At 44.0% G+C, this 13560-nt stretch overlaps 1 protein-coding gene across 2 annotated transcripts in view; it reads left to right on the plus strand.

The window, feature by feature from the left end:
• Positions 1–13560, plus strand: part of LOC147747584 (interferon-induced protein 44-like) — a 343399-nt gene that overhangs the window by 188069 nt on the left and 141770 nt on the right. The window lies entirely within an intron of this gene.

Raw genomic sequence — 13560 nt, forward strand, 5'->3', positions numbered from 1 at the left:
AATTGCTGGCTAATTAGATATAGGCTTCATAGTGGTTGGTATTGTCCACAAGAGCTATAGTAGGACCAAGATGTAACATTTTAGATCTGCATGATACCACAGAGTTGCCTATTTTGAGCCCTTCCACAGAAGATGATAACATAGTTGGGTCCACATAAGAGGACCTACTAGCTATGGGCGTATGAAGTAATCTTCCGTGCAACAGTCACCCTCTACATTTATACCACTCTTTCCAAAAGACGCTATTGATACTTTTAATAATGTTATAGTTGATGAGTTGAAAATGTTGCAGTGTACCACATCTAGAAAACAAAAAAGATACAGATACATGGAAAAACAATATGCAATTTTAATGAAAAAATTAAGAAACAACTCCAACTTGATTATCAATAAGGTGGACAAGGGGGTAAAGATTGTGATCTGGCCTCGCACGTTGTACATGGAGGAAGCAGAGATGCACCTTAATGACAATTCTTGTTACAGAAAAGGTACGTTCAATGACATCAAATGTCTTAAAGAAACTGTTTATAAAGAATTGAGTCAATAGAAAAGGGATGGGTTACTCAGCAAACAGGAACATAATTTCCTAAAAAATTATTTCCCAGTGACACCCACCCTTTACTTCATTCTGAAGATTCATAAACAGATAACCCCAATACCAGGACAGCCTATCATTTCGGCCCAATGCAGCCTCATGGAACCATTCTCAAAATACATGGACCATTTTCTTTATGACTCGGTGGAAAACCTTCCATCATATATCAAGGATACTGGTCATTTCCTGTCCAAACTGAAAGACATCAAATGGGAAGAGGACTATGTATTAATGGTTATGGATATATGTACCCTCTATACAAGTATTAATCATGTTGATGGTTTAAAAGCAGTGAAGTATGTTTTAGATCAACGTAGCATTAACTATCAACAGCACAATGCTATGATTCTGAAAATGATACAGCTATGTTTAGAAAACAACTACTTCCTGTTTAATAAAGAGATCTTTCAGCAGCAGAGGGGTGCCACTATGGGGGCATGTTTCTCCCCAACCTATGCCTGTTTACATGTTGGGTGGTGGGAGGAACATGTCCTCAGGGCACCCACAAATTGCTGTTTGACTCTAATGTAGTACAATTCTGGAGATTTATTGATGACATATGCATGATTTGGAAGGGTACAGAGGATTCAGCCAGGAATTTTGTAAACATCATCAATAATAATGATCTGAATTTAGAATTCACGGCAGACATAAATAAATATAGTGTCCAATTCCTAGATGTTGAAATCTATATAAATAACAATGAAATCCAAACCAGCTTACATAGAAAGAAAACGGCGGGGAATGCAATCTTGCATGCTAGTAGCGCTCACCCTGTTCATCTTATAAAAAGTATACCATACGGAGAGTTCTTGAGAATGCGTAGAATTTGTAGTTCTGAAACATATTTAGGGGTATGCCAAACTGAGGCCCACAAAAGATTTCTTGCAGGCAGATACTGTCCAAAGGAGCTAGAGCAAGCCAGAATTAGAGCTACCAGCCATACAAGAGAAGAATGTTTGAACACCACCACTAAATCTAAAAAGAAAGGTGTGACAAGCGATAGCTCATATCCCTGCACTAATCAAGAGCAGATCAGACTCATAACGACTTTCAGCACGGAAGAAAGGAAAGTCAGGGGGATCATAAATAAACTCTGGCCAGTACTAAAAACAGATATTACTCTAGCCCAGCTTTTGCGAGAAAAGCCTTCCATGAATGAATAATTATGAGATTTATAATGCGCAAACTTAGCCCGAAAGGGCATCAAGGCGCAAGGAACAGACAGACATACAGTCTTAGAGCCGGATGTATGACAGCTAGTAGGCCTGAGAGAAAAGCCATCTCTTTAGAAGTCTACGAAAGACCACCAAAGAAGGCTGACTAGAAAGTTCAGGAGGGAGGGAATTCCATAGTTTAGGAACCAGAGTGGAAAAGGCTCTTCCACCCCATCTCGCCTTAGCAAATCTGGGGACTGAAAGCAGATTTTTGGAGGCTGTGCGGAGGGTTCTTCTAGGGGTGTAGGCACAAAGGAGAGACCTAACGCCTTCTGGGCCTAGCCCAAAAACAGCCTTATGTGCCATGCAGAGGAGCTTGAAGGAGATCCTGGAATGTATAGGGAGCCAGTGAAGGTCCTTCCTGGCCTGAGTTACTGAAGCCAACCTAGGAAGGCTGTAGAGGGCATTACAGTTATCAAGCCTGGAGGAGGCCAAGGCAACTGTTGCCTGTTTCCGAGCTGCATGGGAAAGATACGGGGCGATCTTTTTAAGAGTCCTAATGATGGCGCAGCAGGTGGACACCGTTCTATTGACCTGGGTGTCAAATGATAGTGTCAAGTCTATCAATACTCCAAGATTCCTGGCGGAGTGGGTAGGGTGGGGGCAATCCCCCAAGGACGACGGCCACCAGTCCTCCGACCATAATTCCTGATTTCCACCAAAAATCAGAACCTCCGTCTTTTCCCCATTTAACTTTAAGAAGTTCCGTACCATCCATTGTGATACAGCCTCCATGCATGCTCTGAATTTGAGGGCTGAGTCATTTCCCGACTGGGTGATGGAAACCATAATCTGGGTATCGTCGGCATAAGATAGTACTTCAAATCCAAAAGATCTCACCACTTTAGCAAGTGGGGTGACATAGATGTTGAATAAAAGTGGACTTAATGACGAGCCCTGCGGTACCCCACATTGCACCGATTGGGAGGGAGAAAGAAAGTTGCCCATCTTGACTCTCTGCTCTCTTTGATGTAGGAAAGAGGACAGTAAACTGAGAGCAGTGCCATCCACCCCAATCCCCTTAAGCCTGGAAACCAGGATTGACGGGGACAGGGTGTCGAAGGCTGCAGTGAGATCTAGCAGCACCAAAAGAGTAGAGTGGCCCCTATCGACCTCAGAGCGTAGGTTGTTAATCATGACAGTCAGGGCAGATTCTGTACTATGTGCGGCCCGAAACCCGTGTTGGGAGATGTCCAACAGATTAGAGCTCTCCAGAAAGGTGGACAAATGGAGATTGAGATGGGCCTCAAGTATCTTAGCCGGGGCTGGAGGCAATGAGATGGGACGATAGTTTTTCATAACTCCCGGATCTAAAGAGGGCTTCTTGAGCAGAGGTTTAACGACTGCTGTTTTCCACAATATTGGAAAGGTCCCCTCAGTAATAGCCCCGTTCATAACCTCCAATAGCGATGGGAGAACCACCTCTCTACAAGACTTTAAGATTTTTAAAGGACAGGGATCCAGGAGTGAGCAAGACTTGATGTTGTCGAGAAGGCGATTTATTTCTTCCAAGGTCAAATGGGGGAAACCAGTGAAACACGGTTTGGAATTGTCATCAATAGCCTCCTCCTGAAAGGGTGAGAACAAAGGAGGAGGAGGAGTCAAGTTGGTGTCCAGCTCCAGATTGAGAATTTCCAGAGAGCAGTGAATATCGGCAATTTTAATGTGAAAAAAACATGCGATATTATCGCAGAGCTCCTGTGTCTCAACTGTGGGGTCAGCTGCTTTAGGTACCAATAGTGTGTCAATAATTTTGAACAGGTCCATGTTTAAAGAGGTGGTAAGGTTAGTGAAGTAGCTCTTTTTTTCCTCCACTATAGCCTTCTTGTAATCCTTCAAAAGTACTTTGTGTTGGATTTTTCCCTGGGAGTCAGGATGAGCGTGCCAGGACCTCTCCTTCTGTTTATGTTTATGTTTATGTTTACGTAATTTGTATTGCGCAACAAATACCCTAAGGTGTCTCGGCGCATTAAGGACTTCATGGGGCAAGAGCCAGCTGGTGGAATCATTGATCAAATAGCCAGGTTTTCAAGGATCTGCGGAAAGCAATGAGAGTGATGGATATGGGCAGAGAGTTCCAAAGTCTGGGAGTTGCCACCAGGAAACGTCTGTCTCCCCAAGTGGAGGTTCTGGTGCGAGGGACTGGTAGTAGGAAGGTGGAAGCTGATCGCAGGGATCTTTTAGGGGCATAGATCCGAAAGGTATTCCTAAGGAAACGAGGCCCAGTCTCATGTATGGCCTTGTAGGCGATACAAAGTGCCTTAAACTTGATCCGGCTCCTGACTCGTAGCCAGTGGAGGTGGCGTATGGCCAAGGAGGTTGAGTATTGTTTAGGGATGCTGAGCAGGACTCTGGCTGCCGCGTTTTGAATAGACTGCAGCTTGTTTAGGATTTGTTCTTGTGAATTGAGGAGGAGCGCGTTACTGTAATCCATTTTGGAAAAAAACAGGGTGGTAATCAGTGTTTTTCCTGCTGAGGCTGGTAGGTATGGAAGCAGCTTTTTAATTTTCCTCAGCATGTAAAAGGAGGATGAGACCACTGTGTTCACGTGGTGTTTAAAAGACAACTTGTCGTCAAACATGATTCCCAGGTTTCTGACCTTGGCCACAGGGACTGGCGGAGGCCCCATTTGCTTTGGCCACCAAATGGGAGACCAGTCTGGAGACAGGTTACCAAAGGTCATAACCTCGGTTTTATCCGAATTTAATTTCAAGCAGTTCCTCGATATCCAGGAGCAGATGGCTAACATCCCCTCCTGCAATCTCGAGGCAACTACTGGTCCATCCCTGTGTACAGCCAGCACCAACTGGGTGTCATCTGCGTAGGTGGTTAGAGACAACCTGTGTGCTTTTATGACCCTCGCCAAGTCTGCTACATATATGTTAAATAGTGTAGGGCTTAACGAGGAGCCCTGGGGCACCCCGCAGGGTAAGGTGAAGAAGGGTGAGTAGAACTCCCCCAACCTAACCGCCTGCGTACGGTTGGCCAAGAAGGATGTAAGGAGGTTTTTGGCCAAATGGTTGACCCTCAAGGATGCGACACGGTCGATCAAGATGGAGTGATCGACCGTGTCGAAGGCAGCGGACAGATCTAAAAGTATAAGGACTGCCGCCCCACCTTCTACACTTCTGTCGCAATAACCTGAAACGGTCAGAGTACCAGGGCAGCGAGGGCCTTTTGCGGGCTGAGTAGTGCTGTTTCGCAGGAGCTAAGGTGTCTATCGCATTAGCTAGTGCGTTAGATAGACCTAATGCTGCTATATTGGGGTCTGGGGGGGGAAGGGAGCTGAAGGCATCCATAAATGGTGCAAGGGTCATATCATTTATCTCCCTGTAATTCCTCCTCGTTTCCCATTGGTTACTCTTAGGGTGGAAAGGAGCGGCGGGAGTAACCTTAAGATAGAAAGGCACTGCCCGATGGTCAGACCAGGTCAAAGGGATAGGTGTCCCAGTCGTTAATCTGGCATCATTCGAGAAGATGCCATCCAGTGTGTGGCCGGCTGAGTGCGTGGGGCCCTCAACCAGTGGGACCAGACCACACGCTGCTATGCCTTCTACCAACGACACCGTATCTCTAGCTTCTTCGACCTCTAGATGAAAATTGAAGTCGCCCAAGATCCTTAGATTAAGCTTGTTAATGAAAGGCTCTAGGAGTTTCAGCATGTTTTCGGAAAAAGTAGTTCTGGGGCCCGGGGGTCTATAACAGAGAATGCCTGAAAAAGAGGCAGTGGGAGTGAAATTAATTGAAAAGTACATTGCCTCAAAATTATCAGAGGTAACGGAGAGGGGTTCCATCACCTTTAGAAGGGCCCCCTCAATGAGGGATCCCGTAGTCAAATCAAGTCCAGAGGTGGTAATGTCTAAAAATTGGCTATCAAGTAATACAGGGTTCCATAAATGTATTTCGTGCAGAGCTTGTACAGTTTGCATTAACACCACAAAATATTGGAGTGTGTTTGATCCTAGCCCTATCAAAATTCAAGGCCTATATACCTGCCACACAGATTATGCAGTTTATGTGTTAGAATGCACTTGTAAAATGAGATAGATTGGTAGTACCAAATTACAAGCATTTAATCGTATTCTGCCTCACCTACGTGCAATAGTCAACACTGAGGCAGTTATCCTGTAGCCCGTCACTTCAAATCCGTTCACAACAAGAATTTGAAGGACTTGAGTTATTTCATCATTGACTCTGTGCCCAAGAATCTGAGAGGCGGCAATAGGGAAAAACAGTTAAGGCAATTGGAATCCAAATATATTTTATTATTAGATACCAGGATTCCAAAAGGGCTCAACACAGGGGAAGATCTACATAACTTTCTGTAAATAGAAGAAACACCTCCATTTTACAATTAATCTGACAAAATGTCAGCTGAAAAATAAATCTGCCTAAATGTGTTGTAATCTTTGTGGTGTTATCCAGTTCAGAATCATTTTTAGACTCCTACACTATGATCATGTTACAAGTATAATCATGTTCCCCAGCTAAAGCTTCATGAAGAAATTTGCACTAATAAGATTGTTAGGTCATCTTTGTGCTGTTTTTTTGTATAACATTTACAGTGACCACAAAAATGATATGAAATATCCATTATGAATGTTTATGAATTAATATACTTTCACTTAAATATGGTTATTTAGATTCAAGCATCAACAGCTATACCTCGCATATTTGTGGTTTTTATCATTTTAGACACTTTTTTATCCTGGAATTTTGATATGAATTTGAATATCATGTACTCGGAGATATTTTGCACATTTGCACTATTTATGCACATTCGGAGGTTCCTGCACTAGTACTTTATCAATCGGTTTCGGTTACACAGCTTTTTTGGGTAACTTTGCAGCCGTTTCTTACGCTACTTCTAACTGGCAGACAAGAAGGCCACCAGGGCGGAGCTGCAGATCTCTCTATGCTGAGTTGTAGAGGAATTTAATAAAGTTAATTATTCTTTAAAAAAAAGTAAATACAAGTATTTTACGTATATTATAAATGTAAATTAATTTAAAATAGTTATTGTTAACCTGGAAATAATAAAATAACATTTCCCACCACATCAACTCCTCAAATTAAATGTATGTTAAATAATACAATAATTTAAATATATTAATTACATTTACGAATATTAATTTAAAAACAAAGTAATTCATGCTCAACCTTACTAGCATCCTTATTTGTATTTTATATATAGTAAGCTTTGCTAAAAGTTATATATTTAATTTCAAATCATTTCCAAAAACATTTTAACGTAGTTAAAAAAAGTCAATAATTGATTTTAAAACATAACAATTATTAAAGCATTTTAATAACTTAAAAATGACATACATAATTTTAAATGTTGAGCTAATTCAATTAATATATTTAATGTAACATCCGTTCCTATGGGGTGTTATTTTAATTCCTTCCTCCATCGTTGTCAATGGGATGTGTTGCAGTACCAGTGGTTGGCCATATGTTGTGCTTGACTAAACTCCAAAATTGAGCTGGAGCACATTAACACAGGTTTTGACACCTGAAGGGCTATGGTAACTTAGTGTATTTTGTGATTTGCAATTCCCTAACCCTTTTGTGGAAATGTGTTTTGCATTAACATGTTCCGCCAAAAATCTCACCTTAATTTTCCCAAAGTCCATTTTAGTAGTAAGTGTTCCCCATTATTCAGGCACTCGTCCCTCTCACCGATAGTACAAAAAAAGTACACCGCCGTTGCCAGAGATCTCTGCATAGATGGTGGTGACCTCCACATAGGCCTCTGGACATAGGTTTGGGAATTCCATTTTGTAGTATGCGAAAATTAGTACTGTCGATGTTGCCGTTTTGTTTGCTGTGATTGTTTTCTGGTGTTCTCTGAAGGGCCTAGATGGCCTTAAGACGTTTTACATACTACATACAAATGATTATCCCTATGGCATACATTACAGATTTCCACCTTGACTGGGGATCGCCTTGTATGGGAAAATGATAACAGATAGGAAAACTTGGAAGATATATGTTCACCATTTGTCTTTGTTCTTTGTCCTCTGTAGGCTAGACACATGTCTGACTTTGTTTGCCATGTCACTTGCCTCATGATCACCATGCAGGAGTTGACTTTGGCTTCCATTCCTTCCAGTGTTAGTGTCTGCATTAGCAGTTACTATAGGAATATAATGGAGTGATGACCTTCAGTAATTCTGTTGGTCCATCCCTTCCTCATCTGTGAGTTTATGGATTTTGCCATGAATAGAAAGCTTTTTCAACCTTATGCAAAACTCATCCGTTGAAATGTCCCTGGTTGGCTGGTACACTGTCGAAGAGGCACAACGTGGTGTACCTGGTTGAAAATATATCTTTCATAATATGAATTTCTTTGAGAGTTCAGGCATTTATTAATACACATCAGAAACATGTGTGCGATGTAAATATGATAGGGGTGTAATCCACCCATGGGACCCTCTGTAGTTTCTCCCACCATGTTAAAGAACAGATCCTTGGCCTGTTCAGGAATGAGGTACTTGGCGCACACTTAGTGCTTGCGCATTTGTCCCATTTTCTCATCCACTTCTTTGGCATCCTCCATCTTAAAGGACGTGGGTCATTGAAAAACTGTTTCTGTGAGCCCTTCCTTAGCCACCATTAATCCCATATTTGGTATCATTCAATGCTAGGTTATTCATTTTGCAAAGTAATTAAATAGGCAAATACTTTGTATAGTAAATCTGTGAGCTGGGCACTAGCAAAATGCTATTTACTGATTTGTCTTGTAGTCTTTGGCTTCTCTCATTAGTTCACAGACTTCCCCAGAAGTTATGGGGTCAAGGGGGCAGCTGGAGTCTTGTGATTTATTAGCCTTAGCACTATCTCAGGTTTATTCAGATGCAGCTAATACTTTTGTTCTAGGGAAATTTGATCTCTGTTGTGCTCTCTGCTAGCTTAAAAAAGTAAATGGCTTGATTAAATCTATCAATGGGTATGCCTCTACCTACGCTCTCCAAGGAACATGTGTTGGATGTTGTTTCTTCATACACTCCTTTATGCCAGGCATATTTTCCGGTCCCTGTCCCTTGATCACACCAATATTATAGTTCTTTCTCAGACTATGCAAGCTGGTAAGTTAACGTCGTAGCCAACATCAATTGTAAAGTACTGCAATTGGAGCTACATTTCAGTTAACTCCCTTGTGCCTTATATATTGCCAATGAATTCTTTACTAGAGTCAGGTCTTCACTGTCTTTTGAACAGTTAGTGTCCAGATAAATACTGCTCTACATTAAATACTGCTCTACATCATGTCACCCCCTTGAAGCAGAAGTCTTCACAGTGGGTTTGACACTTGGTTTTCTGCTGACCTGTTGGACATGAGATGGTCTCTTTTCAATCTTTGCGATCTTGAGTTCCTTTGGCATTCATAATTATGATTCATTATTAGAAATTGAATGGCATGGTTATAAATATGCTATTAAAAAAGCTAAGCAACTTTCTTCTCTACTAAAATTTGTAATACCTCAAAAACCGCCCCAGCATTTTTTTCCATTACAAGGGTGCAAAGAAACCCCAAAGGTATGCTGATTGGGAAATCTCAGATCTTAAATGTATTATTATTGCTCTTTTTTAAGCTACAATTAGTGCACTGTCTTCCTCTTTAGCTCAGTGCAAATATGTGCTTTCTGTGCCATATACCGATATTTCCCTCCTAAAGCATCTAAGTCTCAGACCTCGTTTTCTCCTCTTAGTCTGGAGGATTTTTCCTTGTTGGTTCAACATAGTAAACTTTTGGGATCCTCAAAGTATATTCGCCCAGCAAAAATGCACTATTGTTTTTATTAATTGAACAGGCTCGGTTTAGGGCTGTTCTCAATGCTTCTTTGTCAGTGGGATGTGCTCCTGAAAGTATTAATTTTGCACATTTTGCCCCTCTTCTGAAGATCCCCAATCTGGATCTTGGCAGTTACATTAACTATTGTACAATTTCTTAGCTTCCTTACTTGGCCAAGCTTCTAGAAAGTGCATGTAGAACCTAATAGGTAATAACCTTCAACGTTCCATCCAAATGGACTTTGATTTTACTCAATTTGACAGTGGCAGTTAATCCAATAGAAAACCAACTACTTTTATCCAGGCTCGCTGACCTAGGTGTTAGGGATACATTGCTTTCTGGGTTTGCTAACTTTTATTAAACATAACTCAACAAGTCTCCCTATTTAATGTCTCCTCCATCAGAATGCTAACCTGTGGAGTTCAATGTTATCATCCCATCTCTTCAATCTTTGTATGATTCCATTGGGTAACTAATCACTTAGTGGGATAAGAAAGGGTACACACACAAAAAATGAAGATCTGTCGTACTAGTAGCTGTTTTATTCTGTGGTATGTTTCACCAAACAACAAAAAAAGAAAAACGGAGGTTCTATAGGAATGTTCACAGATACGGAAAGTAGTCTTCCTCTGTGTGCTTCTTTCTCCCATCAGGGTATAGCAGAACTTTATTTTCTCTTCTCCTTCACTCAATGAGCAGCCGCAGAGGGATGGAAGTATATTTTACCCTCCAAATATAAAAAAGAACAATAGAACATAAGAAGAAATGCTCAGGGACTCCTGCGTAGACCCCCATCGAAACACCCTGGAGGGTGTTTTGCGTGCTTCATTACATTAAGTGCTCTGGTGTAATTTTACAGCCCCCACCACCTCCCTACGGTGCAATAACGGAGGAGAGGTACTTGTCTATAGCCACAGCCCTCCTGGGTCATGGCAGAAGGAGTCCAGACGTCCTCTTTTTCCTCTGGACGGTTGGACTGGCAGATGTTGCCTCTAGGCTGTTCTCCGTAGTCTGCTTCAGCTGGAGTTCCTGTCTGCAGTTGTGCCTTGTCTGCACTGATCTCTGCTGCTGCTTTCCTCTCCTGGCTCCTCTTCTCAGGCTCCTCACTCTCAGCCTCCTCATCGTTATTCCTTTCTGGGGTCTCCTTCCCTCGTAGGTCCGAATCTCTTTCTCCACGTTTCATGTGTCCACGGCGCTTCTAGCGATGCGGCGGTCACGTGGTCGATGTCCCACTCCGCTGGAGAGACAACCACCTTGTCTCTCAGGTAAGCCACCACAGTCATCTTGGGTGTTCCACTCGCCGGATTACACTGCGCCTCCACCAAGTATAGACGTTCGACCATACTGAGGCTGGGCATCAGGAAAAAAAATCCACGTTCTTTTGTTGCTTGCCAGGCAAGTGTAGGGTCTGAAATGAAAAAGGTTGGAGGGACAAAAATCAATGAAGAATCTTTGGATTAGTGTCCTTATTGGTGGCAAGCCCGGTCAAGGGGACATCATCTGTCTCCAGAAAGAAGGTACAGCCCAATAGATAATACTGGAGTGCCTCCATGGCCCACTTGATAGCTAAGCATTCTTTTTCTTTGGTCGCGTAATGTCTCTCCCAGGCAAATAGCTTTCTACCTAGGTACAGAACGGGTTTATTTTATTTATTTATTTATACCATTTATAAAGCACGCTGTTACCGAGCGGTGTCCTGGCGCTAAAATGATAGCTCCCCTAAGTGTCAGGCCCTTCCTAATTTATAAAAAGCCAAGTTTTAATATTTTTCCGAAAGGCCAAAAGGTCCGCACTTTGGGGCCTATTAGGATGGCGGACGGACCTGCGTCCGTCCGCCACCCCAGAGGAGGAAGGACTGTCCGCAGGGGCAGCTGCGGTCCCTCCGTGCTAATTAGTATGTGACCGCCACCCTGGCGGTCACAACCTGTATTTTTAACATTGCGGCGGGTGCTGCTTGAAGCAGTACACGCCGCAATGTTAAAAAATACCATGTTTTCCTTTGCGTGCACGAAGCTGCAGGCACCGCGTGGTGCCTGCTGCTTCGTGCACGCAAAGGCAGTGGGGTACCATAGGTACCCCCCATGTGCACCCCCCTTCATCCCTGGGGGCCCGCAACGGGCCCCCAAAGAAAACACTGTATGCCTTTCCACAGCGGAAATGCCGCCGTGGAAAGGCATAGGACCGGCTTCATCCTAATATGCCTGGCGGTGTCTGATAGACACCGCCAGCCATGTTAGAGCTTTTCTGCCGCGGTCGGAAGGTGACCGCCGCGGAAAAGCGGCGTACTGAAAAAAGATGCCCCAGCCATCCTAATCTGGCGGGGGGGGGGGGGGTCTTTTCTCAGTCCGCAGCGGATAATCCGCATCCTCCGGGCCGGCGGTGGCTTCCGCCGGCCCGGAGGATGCGGATTATCCGCAATCCTAATGAGCCCCTTTGTTTCAAGGCCAGGGGCAGGGAATTCCAAGCAGTGGCAGCTCCTCTAACGAAGCTTCTGCCCCCCATCGTACCTTCCTGATCCTGGTTGTCTTAATCGGCCCTTTATTGGCCGACCTCAGCTGTCTGCCTGGCGTGTACAGCTGGAAGTGCTGCTGGAGAAAAGATGGACCCAGTCCATGTACCGCTTTATAAACAATGCACAGTGATTTAAACATTATCCATTTGCGCACCGGGAGCCAGTGCAATTTCCTAAGTTCCTGTTAAACCGGCGCAAACTTAGGCAGGCACGCAATAAGGCGAACGGCAGCATTTTTTTGAGCACTTGAAGTTTATTGAGCAGCCCTTGTTGGGCCTCAAGAAGAAGACTGTTGCGGTAGTCTAAGCGGGAGAGCACAAGTGCCGTCACCACCGTTTTTCTGCTACTGTCTGGCAAGAACGGAAAAATCTTCCTGATGATTTTCAAGGTCCAGTAAATAGAGGAGATCAGTGCATTGACTTGAGGTTTAAAAGATAGTTGATTGTCAATGAGGACACCTAGGTTCTTAACCTTAGCTACCGGAGTGGGTGGGGTTCCCATGTCGTCCGGCCACCACTTGGGGCTCCAGAAGCTGATATCAGAGTCAAAGAGTAGAACCTCGGTTATGGAGGAATTCAATTTGAGGCAGTAACCTGCCATCCAGGTGCTGACTGCAGTCATGCAGTCCTGAAACCTGGCAGCTACGCCTTCTTCTCTCCCCGGGAGCAGTGATACAACGATCTGAGAATCATCTGCGTAAGATGTTAGTTCAAATCCGAAAGCCCGGATCACCGGGGCGAGAGATGAAATATAAATATTGAATAGGGTGGGTCTAAGGGAGGACCCCTGCGGGACCCCCTCTGGGAGTTTGAAAGGTCTAGACTTAAAATCTCCCAAGGCCACCACCTGAACCCTATTCACAAGGAAGGCTTTCAAGATGTTAAGGGCCCTCCCCTGAACCCCGCAGTCCTCTAAACGATCCACCAGATTACTATGGTGGGCCGTATCTAAGGCCGCGGACAGGTCGAGAAGGACCAGAGCTGCACGTCCCCCTGCCTCCAATGCCTTCCTGATCTTTTCAGTGGATTTAATCAGGGCGGTCTCGGTACTATGACCTTCCCTGAACCCATGTTGGGCTTTGTCCAGACCCTGAGAAGATCTGAGGAATGTACATAGCTGCAAGTTCATAACCTTCTCAACAAGCTTAGCTGGCAACGGTAACCGGGCTATAGGCCGGTAGCTAGTCGGGTCTGAGATACCGAGTGTAGGTTTCTTGAGCAGCGGGACAACTGATGCTCGTTTCCAGCATGTTGGAAAATCCCCGATGTCAAACATCTGGTTAAAGAGATCCGCAAGGGTGCCCGCTATAGGGGTGGCTGCCAACTTTGCCACTGACGCTGGGCAGGGATCTTGGGGCGACCCTGATTTAGTTGCGTGCAGCAATTTTTTAATCTCTTCCGGGCTCACAGGGCCGAACCCAGAAAATTTAGCTTCTTGA

Source organism: Lissotriton vulgaris, chromosome 1_1 (genome assembly GCF_964263255.1).
Source record: "Lissotriton vulgaris chromosome 1_1, aLisVul1.2, whole genome shotgun sequence".
In the NCBI taxonomy this organism is placed as follows: Eukaryota; Metazoa; Chordata; class Amphibia; order Caudata; family Salamandridae; genus Lissotriton; species Lissotriton vulgaris.